General features: G+C 40.0%; 1 pseudogene across 1 annotated transcript; it reads right to left on the bottom strand.

The window, feature by feature from the left end:
- Window positions 1-1,710: 1,710 nt before the first annotated feature.
- On the bottom strand, window positions 1,711-2,335 carry LOC147890050 (calmodulin-like protein 2 pseudogene; annotated as a pseudogene). Its single transcript, XR_015542701.1, has 2 exons — window positions 2,309-2,335; window positions 1,711-2,187 (listed from the first exon to the last, which is right to left on the bottom strand). The product of XR_015542701.1 is annotated as a calmodulin-like protein 2 pseudogene (transcript).
- Window positions 2,336-4,701: the final 2,366 nt, after the last annotated feature.

Below are 4,701 nucleotides of genomic sequence, written 5' to 3' on the forward strand. Positions count from 1 at the left end.
CTATGGCCTACATTGCCCCATCTACAGACGCCTATTCAAGGTTGCTAATGGAAGAACTCCAAAGTTGTAACAGTCCTTAACCTTGAGCTTGTCCATTGTAGATTTGGCCAAATCCCACCATTGCCAAATCTCCAAATATAGACGCAATTGTTGCCCATCAACTGGGTAGAAGCAATTGTTGCAAAGCAAAAAAATTCAAAAGAAAAGGTAGCAGAACACATCAAGGTGAGGCAAAGAAGACTTTGCATATTATATCCGATCTTGTACGTTTTTTGTTGACAGAGAAGCGCATGGATGTCAAGAGCGTATGCCTTATTCTCTGTCATTCAAAGGCTTAGAGAGGAATGGAAGGTGTGGGGAAGAAGAGTCATTTCCCCTCATCGACTTTTGTTGTCCACTCCTGGAGAGTCCCCCCCACCCCTTACCATCAATCTAACCTCACATGGTCCCTAAGGGCAGACTGCCTAGACCAATAGGCACAGGGACCCTTGGCTGGTGATCGAACACACATCCACACCACACTCACACACATGTTCTACAACCAGGCTAGTCCCCTGGCCATCAGTCACTCTTGGAGAGTTAGCACCGTTTGCAGTTTAGCTTTCTACTTCTTATTATAGTGCTTTTTGATTGTCTCATAGATTACAAGGCCAAAGTGGATATCATTGGCCTTGTCTCACAACATTCATCACACACTCTTGTCACCTGATAAAAATTCAAAAAGATAATATACTTTCGTCAACTACTAAACTATTCAAAACCCATGGACCAAACTAATGGACCGATGGATGATTACACTGATAGACCACGAGGGAAGGGCCCCCGTTCTTGGTTTTTATAGCTCTCGTAGAGAAAGCACGTTGCCTCTCCAACCATACACTGTGTGGCTATATTTACTTTGCATATATAAATAAAAATAAATAAATAAATTATTTACAATATGAAAAAAGAATATCTTTTAAATCAATTAAATTTGTATATTGAGATGATTCCTCTCTTTTGATGCATGTTCTCAATGTGAGTGAACATTTAGAGTCAGTAAAGAAGATAAGCAAGTTCGATGCAAGATTGAAGGATGACGACAACATTATATAGAATGTACAATAATGATAAATTATGAGCTCTTGTGTGCATACCCTTACTCATGTATTTGTTGGGCTTCAATGCCCAAAAGGCACAAATCTTTTGGCATCACCAAATCAATAATAAAGCACCACCCCTGATATTTGCAGGGAGAATCGGGTCCTAATAGATGATGTGTTGTGTCTCATGCCCATAATTTTACTCATTCTTTAAAAAATAATAAAATTGTACGAAGCGATCATGAATGAAGGGTACAATGACCTTCAAGCCAACCCGAGGTCATCGAATGAATATTGTTTCTTGAAAAATAAAAAAATTATATAGACTAATCATTTTGGCAGGTGACCTATATGTATATCATTTTGGCAAGGTATATCATTTTTTGGTTGTGGGAACATAAAAAGGGTGGAGTCTTCTATGGTTGAATTTTGCAATTACATATAGAGAATACATAAACACAACTGCATAGTCTTTTGCTGTGGGAACATTAAAGTATGAAGCTACTAAGTCGGACCACCCGTTGAGCAATACTAGTTTTATTAATCAATAATTTTGAATCATGTATGTGAAAACTAGTCGAAAATTCCCCCCCTCTAATACGTTTAGAAGGGATTATGTTCATTGGGTTTAACTAGACATTAGTTTCTTGAATTCGGAGAAATCTACGAGTCCATTGCCATCCTCGTCTCCATTTTCTATCATCTGAGCGCATTCCGCAAGATTGGCGCCCCCCAACAATCCCATGCTCGAAAGCACGACCTCCAGTTCAGACGGAGAAATGAATCCGTCTTCATCCCTGTCGAAAATTCTAAAGGCCTCCAGCAAATCTCGCTCTTCCTCTGCTCGAGGATCGGTTTCTTCCCAGCACCCATTGCCTGTGTTCAGAACGGAGGCATATAGAAATCGAAACTCTTCTATGTTCAGATGTTCCTCCACCTCTGGCGCAACAGACTGTATAAGACTATCCAAGCTGTCGTCCGAAACCTTCAATTGCGATTTCGATAGGAACCGACGCAGCTCGTCTTTGCTGATCAAACCGTCGTGGTTTTCATCAACGAGACCAAACACACGCTCAAGTAGCTGCCCATGAGTATCGCAGGACATCTGTGCAGAAGTGGAAGAGTCAGGAGGGGAGTTTGAATGGCTGTTGATGCGGTGATGCGCTACTGGAAGGGAGTCGAAGATCGTGGGGCTGGAATGAGCGAAGGTGGGAAGGGAGAGGTACTTGAGCAAGGGCGTGATGAAGAGGCGAAGCCAGTGTACTGTAGGGGGGATAGAGTGAAAGGCGAAGAGGGTAGAGTACCAGAAGGATTGATGAGGCAGTTTGCAGAGGGCAGATAGAGGGAGAGACATTGGCAAAGGAAAGTGGAGACGATTGATAAAAGAGCCTTGGCAGATCATAACATATGTAAGAGCTACGCCTTGAAAGACACTCCAAACTTATGGCGGTTGTCTACTACTGGACTTTCGAAGAACTTGTTACCGTCAACTTTCAAGGGTTGAATTACAAACCACACAGCATGATTTGTAATCAAAAAGTTCACACCGAGCTGTTGAGGTTGCAAATTGAAAATTCCGAACCCCTATTGCTTTTACTGGCTGCTGCAGCCCATTAAATTTTTGTAACCTCGTGTTTGCGAGCAACAAAAGGCTGCTCAGTTCTGTCGGAAACTGGCTACAGCAGGTGAATTCATTGGAATGCGCTAGCATGCAAACATAAATGAGATCCTGCTTTTTTAGCCTGCCCTCTTGGTAGCCTTAGCAACGATGCAATTTTGGCAAAGCAAAAATTTGAAGTGCATTTTTCTTTTCATTGGACTTCAATGAAGATTTCAAACTGGTTGACTTTCTCTCTCACAATTTTCAAAGTGGTTGACTTTCTGTCTCTCTCTCTCTCTCCTTCTTTATCTCCTCAAGTCTTCTTACTCAAGATCTCCACCTTTTCTCCTACTCTCTCTCTCTCTCTCTCTCTCTCTCTCTCCCCCCCCTTTATCTCCTTCGGGCTTCCTCCACACCATTTCCAGTGGATTCCTTTTTGGTTACTTTTTTTATCTTGTTCTCAAACCTTGTTCTCAAACCTTTGATTCTTGAGCCTTCAAAGTTCACACGCGAACAACTCTATGTATGTTTCCCCAATCAAAATACATTACCAATAGTGTTATGACATGTGGTAGTTTTGTCACTGTGGGAACTTGGAAATTTAATGGAAAGGTGTAATGCCATTTTCCCCCATTGAACCATTGAGCCAATGCATTTGAGGGTTGATAATGACATAAAATTCACATTTATGCTTTTTGCTTTTTGAACTTCTTTTTAAAAATACCTTTCCCTTTTTCCTTCTACCACATGTTTTGTATTCTTATATTGTCTATGCTTTTTCTATTTCCAATCTTATAATTTACGTTGAGTTTCCTTCCATGAAATATATTGATCATTTACAGTTGTGCAAAGATTTTTCCTGCTGTGCTCAGCTTGTGTGCTCTCCTCCCTACCCCTCAAATTACTTGTTGCATAAAGATTCCTATTATTCCTAGAGGAGAATTCTCTTAGTTTTAAATTGCTTAATTTTACGAATATCAATGTCAGGAACATCGTAGAGTTATACCTTTAGAAACATTTTGGATACAAGTAATTTTTGTATCACAATGCAATAAATCCTCCATCATGAAGACATTCATAGGTAGAGTTATAAATTTTTAAAGTCTGTCCCAAGTCTCAAAAGAAGAAGAAGAAGAATTAAATGATGATTCCATCAAAGACCTTGCCAAAAAATTGACTATAAGGCTTCAATCCCTAGAGAAGTGAACATTTAAAGCTTGCCTTTGATAGTAAGGCCAAAAAGTATGTCCCCAAGTTGCCATAGTAATAAATATATCATTTGGTTAGTGGTGCCTCATTTCCTAGAGAGCTTTGTGAGTTTCTAGAGGAGAATTGACTTTCATCAGTTTTAAGAAAGTTGTCTTTCCTACCTCAATTCCTTATGGGTGCACCATGTCTTTGCACTTCTTGTCTAATCTTAAGTAATAAGGCTATACTTCTACATCACTACCGTACCTCAATTCCTTATGGGAGGACCACGTTCACACTGATGTCTTATTTCTGATATACACGGATCCCACACTAAACACCACTACCAAATTTTAGAAGAAGACAACCTTTTACCTTGTCTATATATTGTAGTTTAAGCATTTAATATGGATGTCGAGGACCTAGAGTTCAGACAAAAAAATGAGACATTGGTGAAGGAGAGTGGAGACGTTTAATAAAAGAGGTTTGGGAGATGATAGCATATGTAAAGAGCTACACCTTGAACGACACTCCAACCTTTGACTTACTATGACAATTCCACTTTCCTACTAATGCATGTTCTAAGAGCTTGTTCCTATGTGAGGCTTGGATTACAAACCATAGAGCATGACTTGTAATCGAAATGTTCACACAAAGTTGTTGGGTTGCAAATTGAGAAGAAACTGGCTTTTCCTTGAGCCCCTACTTCGAAGGAGGGGGATTAAGAAAAAACCAAGCGTGATAATTGCCTTTACTTCTGTTGCAGCCCATTAAATTTTTGTGACCTTGTGTTTGCAAGCAAGAGAAGACTGTTTTCTTTGGAGATTGGCT

This window comes from Dipteris shenzhenensis, chromosome 19, assembly GCF_047967505.1.
Source record: "Dipteris shenzhenensis isolate YYH24624 ecotype China chromosome 19, Dip_SZ_1.0, whole genome shotgun sequence".
Classification (NCBI taxonomy): domain Eukaryota; kingdom Viridiplantae; phylum Streptophyta; class Polypodiopsida; order Gleicheniales; family Dipteridaceae; genus Dipteris; species Dipteris shenzhenensis.